Source organism: Macrosteles quadrilineatus, unplaced genomic scaffold (assembly GCF_028750875.1).
Source record: "Macrosteles quadrilineatus isolate MER2022 unplaced genomic scaffold, UCM_ALF_1.0 Scaffold_8__2_contigs__length_117827958, whole genome shotgun sequence".
NCBI lineage: Eukaryota > Metazoa > Arthropoda > Insecta > Hemiptera > Cicadellidae > Macrosteles > Macrosteles quadrilineatus.
In genome coordinates, this window is record NW_026542601.1 from 48,300,895 (window position 1) to 48,316,245 (window position 15,351).

Here is a 15,351-nt window from a genome sequence, read left to right on the forward strand (position 1 = left end):
CCGCAACTGTTTCTTTCCTCTTCTAAAGACTAAATCACGCCGGCATTACGGTTAAAAGTCTAATTTATCGCCAAAATAATTCTCCAGGTCAACAGAGTGTAAGCTGCTAAAGTAGTTGATGTCTAAGGAACTTTTTGTGAGTCGGAGAGGAAAAGCTTGTTAGATGTAGGAACGCTTCTCTCTAGCTTCAGCCTGACACACCCTGTGTTGCTGACTTTCATTTTCATTCAAATAGAAAATATTGCGACTAAAATTTTATTAGCATAATTTAATCGTGCTTTTTTGTAATAGTTACTAAAAAAGAACAGATAGAATTAAACAAATCACTCTGATAGACGTTAATTTGTTTAAAACAATATTAACAGAAAACTATAATAAAGGTCAAAGTGATAAACAAAATAAAACTTCACCATCTTCCCATCCCCTTTACATACAACATAAAAGTTTTCTGAAAAGAACACATGCAGAGTGGCTAAGCAAGTTTTAATCGGCAGCAGTTTAATCAGCTGATTGGTTTATTGTTGCTGGTAAACAATAACAAATTAATTTATGAGTCTCGTTGGAATCACAACGAAAGCTTGTTTTAAAGTCCTTGTTAATTGACCTTTTTGGTCACCTGATATTACCCTGTGTGATTTTTTTAGTGGGATTGCGTTCATGTAAAGGGAACACCAAAGAAGAACTCAAGAGTAGGAATCTGAAGGGCTTTGCTGAAATGATTTTCTTATTTTAAGCAGTTGGTCCGAACTGGAATTTAGACTTTATTATTACAAAGTATTGTTGAGTGCTAATAATGGCAAACACATTGATGTTAGGTGAACTCACTATTATGTACCAAAAACTTGAAATGATTTTCCAGACTTTTATTTATTGTTATTTCATAGCGTTATATGGACAAATGGTTTTATGGTTGTTGGAAGTTGCTAAGTTTTTTATAAACACTCTGTACATACAAATGCTTAGCAGGCCGTAAAATATTACATATAAACCGATTTTCAAGAAAATAAAAATAGAACGGAATCGAACTCGTGGTTTACACACGAACAAAACACACCGAAGCCTTTACCATGGAACAAAGCCAATTAGGGAATAGTTGTGCATTTCCTCAGAGTTTCAAGTGTTCCAAGTTATAATTGAAGCACTGACCTAGCCCATGTACTTGGTAGGGTCGAGTAATCTCATGAATTCATTGAACCCCGCCATAACTCAACCGTGCATAATCTCGGTGCCAAAGCGTTCGATCATAATTCTCCGTTTTGAAGAGTTTTAGAACAAAAACGAATCTAGGATTTACTGGAGTGATTTCGGATAACAGCTGTGATAAATCTGTCTGCGTCTCGATGATAAATTGAAACTATGGGTCGTGAAGATATTATATTCAACATGTAAGAATGATTATTGGCAAATTTTTAAACTTTAAAAATTTTAGGGTTTAGCTTACAGATTAGTTTTACTTAAATTAAAAATATAATCGTTATTGTTTATTTGAAGTAGCTTTTACTTTAGTAAAAGTAATTATGAATAATATTGATTAGACTTTATCAAAACACATTGAAAATCGTAAGCAAGTAATAAAGAATTAACCTTCGGTACTAAATTCCGTACATAAGATAATTTAAGATAATATAGTAATTTAACTAATAAAAATATAAGCTAATTTATTCATTCAAAACACCAAGGAACAATTCAGACTTAACAAAGTAAAGAATATGCCATATCCTCTCTACATTTTAATTTTGAATGCCTATTGCAAAACGGATTAAAACCATATACTGCAATACACTTATCAATAAATACACATCGAAGTCATTTAAATAATAAAATTGAAAAACGCTAAATCATCTATAATAAACATGATCAATGTTTCCGTTCACTACACACCGAGGCGAGTAGAGCCGACTACCTCGGAGGAGACATAATTTACAAACAGACCGAAACTGGTGATTATTCGAGGCTGTCAGATGCACGGGTTTGGTAATTCAAAGAGACATAGCCAGGCCAAAGTGGTTATTAGCATGCCATCAGCCCACAAACATGTTATAGACCTCGGCCACCGCTGTAAGTGGCTGCATTTAACACGACCACGCAATGGCTACCTCATCTTTGGAAAACAAATTGATTGATATTGATTTATCTTAAATATACATATATAATATTGTAAAAAGTGTATGCTGGTATAGGTTTTTTTGTAAGATTTTTAAATTCACCACCTTGTTTTTTGTGTACACCTGTCTATTGCAAACTTTACTGATTATGTTTTTTTGTTACTAATGACTATTAGATTTCAAATTTGTGCCAAATTACATATTTAATCGATAAACTGTTGTTGGTTGTTCATGTAGCCTATAGTCTAAAGGAACAAAGTGATAAAATTCTTATGCAAAAATGATATTCTCCATCAAACACTGATATTTAAAAGGAAATTAACACGGACATCTACAATGGTCAAAAGCTAATAATTGTAATACAGTAATATTACCTTGTAAAAATTGCTTTGTTAAACAAAATGTTTAGAACGCGAAATCGCACATTTTAAGTGGATAGAATTTTGCAAAATGTACACCTCTTTACCTTTAAGGCTCAATAAATTAGGCTATTCGCTAATTTGTAGGGACAATGATAAATAATGAATAAAATGTACAATATTAAGCATATCCTTCATTTATTATAATACCTCATACGGTAGTCGCGATGGAAGACTGGTTTGATTATTAATCAATATTGAAGTGAGACGTCTAGTATGGTTGTATGACCTATCAGGTCCTTCATGTTTTGAACATAACATTAACGACTCATCCCCCCCCCCAAACCCCCTTGTTTTCACCCCTTGACGAGAGGGTGGGGTGAGAGGGTCATTGTTAATACCTAACATTAATTCGAAGGCCGGCTCAACAATGCTTGTTTGTTTCTCGCCTTTTGTCAATGCCTTATCTAAATTGATCTTTGAAATATATATAAACCAATTTTACAACGTCTTTCACTTTTGTTAGTAGCAGACGCTTTTAGATGTGATCATTTTTTACTCTGTCAACAAATTCAATTGCCTTTTCATCTACGTTGAGTAATAACAAGGAGATGATTGGGAATAAAAATTATAATTAAAGATGGTTTAACAGTGTTGGGTATATAAAAATGAGTTATCATAAGGAGATATTTAAGGGGCCTAATCTCTAACTAAGGACGCTTTTAAGAGGTTCTATTCATACAACCTTAAATTTAGCGCGGAAAGATGTTCTCTATGATCAATTTATTATAGATGTAACTTCCGATATTTATTCTCAAAGTCTAAAGGATTGGACCCAATCACTAGCATCATCTGCAACTGTTGCGCGCATTTAAATATTTTTGTAAAAAAAAAAAAATTTATGCGGAATTTAATGGTAGTAAAAGTAAGTCCAGTATTCTGTCTCAAAATCCACAGATAAAATTCCACCGTGTGAACCGAGCTTATATCAGTTGTAAATTTAAAAAATCAGATGGAATATATGAAGTATGTGTAAAATCAAGCACCAGCCAATAGCTATTGTTTCCAACACGATAAACAATTTTGAAGATGTTTCAAGAACTATTTGGGAATACAAGTGAATATATTAGAGGGGGAGCGTCCGCGTTGATAGCGGAGACTTACATTAGGGGGGAGGACCCAGGGGAACTGTATCTCACTATGATAAGGCCAGCTCTTGGCTCTATTATTGGCTTCTGACTTTTTACCTTTACCAACTGCCTTGCCCTGTTTTTATTCAATGGTAAAGTAAACAACAATTATTACATATCAGTAGTTTGTTACACTGTTTCAATTTACACTTTTTGTATTCGAATGATGCATTAAGAGCTGTTGATAATGTTTGTAAAGACTAAAAAAAACTAAATTTTCCAATATTTAGTTTTATTTTTCAACTCGAACTTGAAATTTCCAACCATTACTAATATAAGTTTAATTTTAAAACACTAGTTAAGAGGTAACAAATTAGAAAACAATACCCAAGCAGAACAAAGTTAATGTTTAAAATATAATCACATTAAATAATTACTCTAAATTTAAGCAGATGAAAATTCAAATGAGATTAAAAACCATGTCCGAACTCTTGATTGAAATAGCCTCAATGAAAAATTGACAAATTTGTTAAAAAAAGTACTCGATTTCAAACTGGTTACATAATTGACTTTAGGTTAATGGCAAGTAAGCACAGCGTCTTTAAACACTATTCCAAGCTTCTAAACAGGGTTTTCTCCCATTACTATGGAAAAGAGATGAAATAACCTCACGATCAGTTATATTTACAACTAAACCGACTTAACCTTTCACAACTTCCTTGCAGCGTCAAGTTGTCACCTTTAATTCGAGTATGTTAGGTGATTGGGTGTTTAAAAACAAATAACGCAATTTCGAAATTCCGAAAAGACTGAGTTTCAAAAGGATACGAGAAGAAGGTCGAGTGGGTTCAAGTTGCTAAAGCGACTTTATCACAAACTGTTCTGTCAAAAGCGGCGGCGTTTACAGTCCTGAGTAGTCTGACCCACTATTTCAATGTTCTGGACAACTTTGCCAACTTTAATAGGTACCGATTTCAATCTGCTGCGAGACACCTGAGCTGTTTCAAGCACTTGACTAAAGGCGGTGACACACTATCGATCTTTTCCCCGATCAAGACCCCGAACCGAGCAGGGAGAAGGGAGAAGGGAGATAAATATCAGCAAAATTTTACTCCGAACATTTCCCCGAACATGACCAAGACCAGACGAATTCTACCGAGCGCGGCAAAAGGAAGTTTGGAGAGAGATAGAGAGTGTGTGCGAGTGAGAGCGCGGAACTATCAATGCTAGCGCAGGCGGCCGCTCGGTGCGGCGCTCGCGACGATGTACGGGGCAAAAATGTACCGTGACACACTATCGTACATCGGACCGTACATCGGACCGATCTTTTCTTTGATCTTTCGCCAAAAAACCGCCTCCAGAGCGCTCGTCTCCCTGCTCGGCCTGATGTCTTGTTCGGCGTCTTGATCGGTGTACGGACTCGTGACACACTATCGAACATCCTCCCTTCGACCTCCCTTCTCCCTTCTCCCTGCTCGGTTCGGGGTCTTGTTCGGGGAAAAGATCGATAGTGTGTCACCGTCTTAACAGGCTGGCTCTTGTTGAGCACTATAGCTGCATAATATACCCATGTTTACCTTCCCCCCTATATGGAGAAAGTATTGTTTTCGTCATAAAATCCAAGATTATGTTTAGGATGAAAAGTTTTTGGCCCCCCCTGTGGATGTTAATACATACAGAGCTTCAGACTCCACCCCGGGTCCAGTTTTGAAAAAAAATCGGGATTTGGGTACTAAATCCATGTCATCTCCAGTTTTTTTGCGCTTTCAATTTTTTTTATATATTGTGTTATTTTCCTCATGAAATCCATTAAAAAACTTAGTTTTCACAAAAACAACAATTTTGAACAACATTTTTAATGTTATGGTGATTTTAACACTATACGGAATTATACAGTCCCGACCCAGAGTTTTGACAAATACAGTTCAAATCTTATTGCTTTTTTTTGTAATTATCCAATAAAACGTCATAGTTACACCCAGCACCCATTATAAGAGTTGTTGGCAAGCTAATGGGATAAAGTATGTATCAGGTGTTAGTTTGCTCTTGGTCCTATTGTAAAATCGGCAGTCGTTTAGTTGTATGTTTTTTTTAATCCGTCGTAAAAAACCACAAAGGGCAATGATTAGATCTTTACAATAGTAAGATTCAACGACTAGTTAGGATCTTGCTGTACCAAACCTAAATACACTTCATACAATGTTATTCTTGTTGATCCGTGAGAATAATACTAATATAAGATTAGTCTCATGATGATACACAATGAGATTTAGTGCAGAACCCACAATACATTGTAGCCAAATTCTATTGTGAGGTTGAGCGTTCATCCATCGCGTGACCCAGCCCTGTTAGTCAGGGTGAAGAGTCGAGGAAGCGACCTGTCCTATTCCTCTAATAGGAGGAAACATTCGATTATACCTTGGTTTATCGGCACAAAACCTCCAACAGGCGATTACGTTTAGGGTAAAAAGCTGAATTTGGCGTTTAGAGATTTATAGTCAATGAAAGACATCTCACGGTATTTTTTTATTAGTGTGCTATTATCCTATTGCATGTGTTAAACACATTACACTGTCTAGATTTCCCAAATGCACTATAAAATTGCGAACGTGAACGATTAGGTAGGATATGACTAGTATTTTAATAGAAATTGTTGTAAACAAATAAAAATTGGGTTTTGGAACGACAATAGTTTAAGGATTGTGTACACTTTACACTACATGGGCGAGAATTAATAAATTGGTTGTATGATAATGGAACTAGCATACGTTCTTACTACCAGTAGTAAAAAAATTTTAGTCAATAGAAACTAATAATTTACCGTATCCAACTTGATAACAAAGTTAGTCCAATATGTTCATCAAACGAAACCTAATAAAACCTAACGTCAACCTCCCTGCTAGCAGTTAATAAAAGAACCATCTGACTATGTAAGCCAGGGGGCGATGAGGGGTGGCTATTTCGGAGAAGAATTATAGAGTGAGGGGAGGAAAAGATTAAATGGTAGGGTGCAGTGTCAAACATCCCTCGCCATGTCAATACAAGCTTGATGACTTTCGGAGCAGAAGAAATAAAGGTTGAAGGGAATACACGCATACACCAGACACCTCTGCAGGATGGATACACCATGAGGAGAAAACATAAAACACTTTTAAATTATATGTATTGGTTCAGTTAGGAATATTCACATTCTCCCAATCATCCCCAGTCGAAGGCAAAAAATATAGTTTGGTTAGCAACCAATTTATTTAGAAACATAACCGTGTATTTAAACTTACTCTCTCTTACTGATAACCTGTTCTAAAAAAGAGTAATATTTGTCTTGAACAGAACTGCGTTTCCGCCAATGTAAAAGACATTTCCCAGCCTGCGAGGTGAGATTTATAACTTCCGCGAGGTATAAAGGTTTTTAGCATTCAAGAGTCGCTGAACGCTCGTAAAAGGTAGCGGAATAAATGCACCCCCTCCCCTCCTATCAACATTCGGCCAACTGGCAACAGAGTGAAACTGGTTGTGTGAAGAGACTGAAAGTAAATGTTTTATAGCCATTTATGAAAGGTTTTTATACGTTTACCGCCGTAGGTTACGGTACTGATTGTGACGCATTAGGGGTAGCAATTAACTTAATAGAATCTGGAAGTAATGCAACTGCTGAGATGAACTAAATACTTTTTTTGGAAACGGATAACCGGCCACCTCTGGCCCTAATCCGCATATAGAAGTTAGGTTAGGTTAGGTTAGGTTAGATAACATAAATATGGCCCCTGAGTTTACGATCAGTGGCCGGGACCCCTACACTCCTAATTTTTATCGTTGGAACCAGATTATTCAACGGATTATTGTAAGGATCGATTTCCAGATCCATCACGGATCAAAACTACTATTTTAACAAGAAAATCGAACAACTTAAAGACGTCTAGGTGTAGCTCCCCGACCTTGTTTGTTGTCCTTATTCAGGCAAATTTTTAAATCAATTTCCCTTTGCGATGAACTCTTTTAGGATCTTTGTAGATTTACCAAAGAGCTGAAAAGACTACTAGTAAAACACTGTACAGTAATATTGCAAAATATGTCGAGAGCAAAGGAAGAAAACAGTACTCCTTCTGTAAACTTCGACAGTTTCGTGTGATCACATAGACTAAACACAAGTCTGACGAGTACCAACGACTCAAACGAACTGAAACGCAAGATAAGAACGTAAACATCGTCCCCATCGATATATTGCCCTGCTTATAGGCTTTTTACTCCAGAAAGATATTCATCCAAGTGTAAAAAACACGTAAGTGTGTTGTGTTAGCTAAAATGAGTAGACTAGTCTTTTACATTTTAATACCTAGTGACACAAAGAACTATACCGAGTTATCTAAAACAGTAAAATCTGGAACGTTGCGTTGTTATATTTTTACGAAGCAATCACGTTTGAGCCCATAACCGATCAGTAATAAAATATTAATAGGGTTCGCAGATTTATGTTTATTCCGACGTTTATGTATTGGAGAGAATCTTTGTAGTCATCAATCAAAGTAGTAGACGCAAATTTTATTTTTTAAGACGTGTAATATTTGCTTTTTCGCATTTTCATACAATTATAAAAAAATACTTATTACTATTTATAACGTGCGGTTTTCACGTATTATATTATATAAACGGTCATTATGATTGTATGTACCTTGAAATGTAAATGTGGGATGGAAACAAACAATGGATTTATTTATTGAATTGTCCAATTACTTTTATTACACGTTGACGTGTTATTAGGACCACATTAAATTATCACAGCTTTTGGTAAAAAGAGTTTTTTTTTTTTTCAATACTAGAAAGATTTCCTCATGGGTATCAATTTTTTTGACAGATTGAACCTAACGCCTGAGGTTATCTGCAATAATTATATTAACTACCTTAAAAAGCGTTATTGCACAATCATCCCTTTTATACAACTATACAGCCTGTGATATGTGTTTCAGATGGTTAGCATCACGCACAAACAATGATAACAGTACAAACACTCGCAGAGATGAGAGCGATTTCTAAGTGGACTGTACACAGCCTAATGGCGGATACGTTCCCACAGAAACTATCTACAACTTATGTTTACACTTAGATGATACAGTAGTTAGTGAACCAACAATGGGGTGATTATCATTAAGTGGTGAAGAGCACAGTGTTAATGTGTAAACCAGGAAAATAATTTGTTAGTGTTTTACAATTTTCGAAATACAAGAGATAATAAAAGATTACTAGAGAATGTAACGTTTAAATGTATTTTTTTATGTGTTGGGTCTGAAATCTAAAACTGTGTATCGATAATAGGATTGTACTATTTAAGAAATGATTAAATAAGAGGGACTGGAGGATTGACGGTTTTACAAACTTTAGAATATCTATAGCAATTTGATAGAATCTCAGATACAACGGAGTCTACAATAAACCAGCGAATCAATAACCAGACTGTAGTGGAACCTAGTGATATTAGGCTAATTAATATTATAATGTAACTTAATATTAATTCCGTTATTTAGTGAAGACCAATGTTCATTATTATTAATTTCACAGTTACGATACTGTGCCAACCGATTACAAGTCTTAATCCTGTTCTAATTAATCAGTCAATTAAGTTTATAAGGAAAATTCTTGTGTGGTTAAAACTTTTTTGTTATACCAACACAGATATATCTACACAAAATCTATACATTATGAAAGTTCAGTAACAAATAAAAAGTATTAGTTCCCAACATCGAATTCTGTAAACACACGAAAATCGTGCAGTATATTCGAGACATTTCGAATGACAAATGCAATACAACATTGTTTCCTCAGCAAATAGAAGACAAATATCTGCTGCAGTCAGCAAAGGTAGGATTTCTGATAGAGAAAAAGCAAACAAGATATACCCTGTCCCATATGCGATATTCTCCATAAGCTGCCAATCTCCCAGAACAAACATTATTTGCCCGAGACATTTCCAAGAGAATGCTTCGCACATGGCAAAGTGGACGATTTTTTACTTGGTTAACAAGTAGCATACGAATGTTAATCTAGATTTCAACTGTATACAACGATATGAACAATTCAGTTGTTTTCATCGTTGACTGTATATAGATATCCATATCATTCACGACGCATTTAAAAATTTAGTTTTATAATTTGAACGAGATGCTTGAATATTATTTTTTTAAATAGACAGGATTTATAGTTTACATTTCGTCAGTTGGAGTTTCAATTTATTGATAGTATTGCACGTTCGGTTGAGCTTATTGGATGATACCTTTAGAGTTTGGTTGGTAGTGTTCCTGGAGTCGAAGATAAGATTCTTTCTTCGATAATTTCTAATGAATAAACATCAAGTGAAAAAGTTTTAAAAAATATGAATATATGTCTCGTTTAAACTATTATAAAATAATTAAAACTAAACATTGGCCACTAAACGATGGTTACAAACACTAGTTGGACGACATTTAATTTAAGAGTTTTAAAAGCACAAAGTTGATACACATCAGCATATTAATACACTATCGCGCCACTCAAGAATATTTCTAATTAGCTAAAAGCATGTATACTCGCAACAGCCTTTTGATCTGCGAGTGGATGTTTGCTGGGATTCTCCTTCGCGTCGCTAATCCTTTGTTCACACGGTGTGATTATACGTGTATTACATCCGAGGACCAAATAAGCCTTCAAAGGGACTGAGAAAGTTTGGAAATGTGGAGGTAAGTGTTTGCGATAAAATGATTGTCACACGGATTTAATTTTAACTAGGTGGAAATATTCTATTTTAGTTCAATGTGAGGCAAAATGTAGGCTAATAATTTTGGCTTGCTATTTTGGCTTCAGTGACATTTACCTTCTTGTTTAACCCACACCTTGTTACGCTATTACCAATATTTTCTGGAAATTATGTTATGTTTACAAATATACAGGGTGTCCTACGAAGAGGTTACTATTATTGAATTGATATGCCAGACGTAGGTATCAAACGAGCCAAAAACTTAAAACAATATAGAAAAAAAATACGTTTGTAAAAGCAACACCTTCCATTCACATTTGATTCTAATTTAATATAAAAAAGAAATGGAGGAAGAAATTGAGCAAAAATGCTTTTCTTGCGTATTTAAGGTGTATAGTGATTAAACTGACATCAGTTCAAGTTAAAAGTTCTGTATCAAATACATTTAGTTTATTATTCACCATTATCATATCTTTGGTTACTGGAGTTTTATTTTTGTAACATTACTAAACATCAAGATTAAATTGGGATTGTTTTTGCAAATTAAATTACTTTGATTAGGCATTGTTAGGGTTCCATTATTTTATGAATTGTTCGGTATCAATGTGAATCGAGGGTATTTATTTTACATGTTTGGTGCAACCGTGAAGTTTTTGAGGATAGCGTGTTTCAGTACATGTAGTGTATTAGTTCAAAAATAAAAACCTCTTCGTGGGACACCCTGTATCTAATATTTACTAGTTCTCAAAAATATGAGTAGACAACACCAAATACGATGTGTAATTCACAATCCACACATCATTATCAATCGACGTGATATTCTTACTCTTAACAATTTTTTAAAGCGTTTACATTTTGGACTAGAAACCTTGAGAACGCTTTTAAGGTCCGTGTTCCAGGGGCAAAAACAAACAAGGGGTGGCCGGGGTTGGCTAATATTTATACGGGGCATGGGCCCAGTATAAACTAGGCCATCCCCAACATAAATATCGTGCAACATTCTTTGAGGTCCGGAAGTTCTACTCTTACGTGAAGTGTGAAACAATTTACTTTGTGCAACTTTAAAACCTTTGTGTAGTTAGAAGCTAGCTTAGATGTGGATTGATTGATTTGTATACTGTGTGTCGGAAGTGAAATTTATCGTTTCTGCTTGGTTTATGTTTCAAAACGTAGAATTTATAGTTCCGGCAAACGAATACGTGGATGATGAAATACTTAGCGAATTATACTGCTGTCTTATGTTGAAAGAATGATTTATCGATTGTTTGGTTAGAATCCGAGATTTGCCAAGTAACTGCATCAGTTGTCGTTCGTCCTATTGTAATTGTAAGTACTCTATTGGGTTTGCTGACTATGGTAGAACACTATACATTGGAATACTCAAGCAATATAAATTTGAGTATTAGTAAATCTTAGCTACTAAACAACTTAATATTACCGCTGGCACAGAAAACCTGGCGACTAATCGAATTTCAATTTGTGTGATAGGACTTTAACTGAAATATTTCCATAAACAAGTAATCATATAATAACCCTTTTAATAACATTAAGATTAAACGAGTACTTAGGTTTGCTACCTAAAAAGTTTTTTTTTACCAAACGTTAGTCTAATAATATAGGATGAAGTAATTAAGATAAGCTCTACACGATAGCCTCGATTAAAATTGGGCATATCCATGTTTTTAGAATAAAAATTTGAAAAATCAACCTTTGAAAATTGTAAAATCCAAAACACCCCGTTCTCATGACCCGAACTAGCTGAAGTTAAAGTTCATCCCACCGTACCTTGAAGCCAAATATCAACAAAATTAGTCCTGTGTCTTGATCCCACCGTGTCACCTGCGGTATAGCTTCTTCCCAACAAATAAATTCGCTTAAACTCAACTTCAATTCAAGCCACATGATATCCATAATATGTCGGGTGGACCACAGTACACACTCTCGAAAAATCAAATAAATCCTCCAGAAAGCTAATAAAACACGAGATAAGCAGTAAATAGAAAAAGGAAGAAAAGGAGGAAATTGAATGGGGCGATATGTTTACCCGATATAGGAGGGATGTCCGCAAACTGCTCAGGGACGGAAATCATGACAAGGGGGTGATAAGGGAGATAACACCCCGATGTCAGGGGGGGGGGGAGTGAGTCAGGTTGGCAAAAACACAGCGGGGGCGATCACACGGTGCAGCGTGCATCACATGTGCTACGACGCGGCGCGGCGGGGGGCACAGAAAATAGAACAGGGGTTTTGCAAATACCACTTGGATCGTTGCTAACATTCAAAATGTCAAGACGGTTAGAAGAGATTATATGGACCAAATGTAATTACGATATGTTTTACCAGGAGTTCGAAACTGAATGATGACATAAAATAAAAAATCTTTGACTATAAACAAAATCCTCGGGAAAACGTCAGTATATAAAAATGCCAATTGTTATGGTATTACAGATAGTTTTAGTCTTATCAATCTAAAAAAGAGTAACATCTAAGGTTTAATTAAACTTAGACCCTGGGGTTTTATTAACCCTGGTCACATTTTTCAGTCAAGATAGAATTATTAGAAATTAAAATCACATATTTATTTAGTTTTGAAACCCATAAATAAAACTTAAAATACAAGATTATTCTTTTGTTGCTAAAGATAGTCTCAAACGCAAGCACTTACCGGTGCCCCCAAAATAAACTAATATATCGAAATTGTGTACAACAAAGAGGAAAATCCTGTCAGTAAGGGATGCAACGGTGAAGAATGCAAAACGCTGTTTGAATTAATACAAAACACTAGATCACAATGTGAAATTTTTTGAAATTTGTACAAAATAGAATACTGTATATTACATTTACAAAATTGCTTAGTAAAAATATCTCAAAATACTATTTATTCAGCCCCTATTCTTAATCTAACGCTCGGTGGAGTAGTATTATATATGTTGCTTATCGCGCACTCAGCTCCGAACGTACTACATAATTTATACTATCTCTGCAATACACCGGTGTACATTATGCATAACAATGTAATGGTTAATAATGATACTTAACAAATTCATTTTATGAGAAGATTATGTTGCTAACCACAATACATAGAGCCGTAGTATTTATGTGTTAAATCGTCATAATAATGTAACTACTGTGTACAATGATTTACTTTATGAACCACTTCATCAAGGATGTATATTAAACTTGTTAAACCGCTCGTTAATGATAATGATATATGTCGAACAATGATTCACGGATTAACGATTCTTGACTAAACAAATTCAGCTAAAATGTCCCAAAAACTGATACATTTAGCTTAGGAAACTGATAAAATGGGTAATAAATTATTCTTCATTGTGCTATGGTAAACATAAAAGCAATGCATTTAATTATACGATATGAAGTGCTTAAAAGAAGAAGGTTATACTGTAGACTATGTAGTATACTATACCATACCCTAATAATTTCTATACCTAGGTACAGGTGAAATAACGAGCATAGTTACATATTTTTTTATCAATAATTAAACCTCACATATGTTTTTTATCACCGATTAAACTGTTTCAAATTATGGTCAGTAGTGCGAAATTTTACGTAAACAAATTCATTTCTAGTTTTTCACTGACATTTAGAATAAAATCATAATAATAATAAAAATCATAAATAAAACATGTTTAAAAATAAAATAAAATCTTTTCACAAGTTAATTGGTTGCTTGATCGCTGGTTAAGGTTTGTTTCACGGTTACATCAACAATAATTATGAAACACATGCCAAACGACACTTCTGATTTAGGAATACTTTGAGAAGTATGCGTACCATAAACTGTATGGTTACTAATTAAACAATATTATTAACACAAGTGGATCAACAACAATTGAAAACCATCCGATGACATTTCGAAATCATTCAACATCATTTGGATTGTAATGAGTTAAAAAACATTTGGCGCCTGTATGTTTGAATTTCCAAACCATACATAAACATTTAACAATATGGACATGACATAAATATCCTAGACTACAGCATGAAGTACGTGAATATTGAATAGCGCACAGCAACGTGAACCGAACAGAATACAAACACCGACTGGATTACCATTTTAATGGTATCTGAACGTAGATAATACAACGGGATGGTGGAATAATACCTGCTGATATCAACTATCTGCCTTTGATTTACAGTTGGCTCATTATGTAACAGTATCTACACCGGCGCTTTGTGGTTGGTGCAGTGAAATATGTTACAAATTGACTGACGAACTGTACAAAGGGATATTTCGAAACGTTTATTTTTGCAATTGAATTTAAAATATAATTGATTTACAATTGAACATGCTTTAGTAACGGGGGACGTGGTTACAAATAATTTTTACGCCTAAACTAAGATTGTATTTGACGTTTCTAGAAAATGGAAGGTCACATTTATAAAATATAAAACATTTAATTTTTGTGAAAACAATAACAAAGTTATCTAAATGAAAAAAAAACTCGTGTTTTATATGTTGAAATTACGTTGAATGAAGAAAGCAACATTATGCCGTTAAGCTTAATTTGGCCTAAATCCAAATACAAAAATCTTTTATATTACATCAATTGACTTTTATTTGAAGGTTAATTATGATTTTTATAAGAGAGAGTCCCTAAAACGCCTCAAACTTGCTGTTTAAGTTTGTAGCTTATGTATTGATCATTATTATATGTATTGAATTAATGTAGTGTTGTCATATGTGCCTAGTGCATGTTCTTTAATAATTTTGATTGGCATTTGAAGGATAAACAAATTAAATACAACGAATACGAAATGGCGTCTTACATGTCTCGGACAAATTACAGTTTGTAAAGGTTTCCAAAAAATCTAATAGAAACGGAAAATGAAACTATAGCTATTAATTGAATTTAATATCTAAAACAAGTCCTCATTGGGCGTGGTTCAAAACGGTAATAGGCTACTCATCTTGCCATGAACAAAATAAATACCTATTAAAAGAAAACATCTCATTTCTTAATTTTATCCAACACATAATTTTCATAACGAAAACTAACAAGAATTGCTAA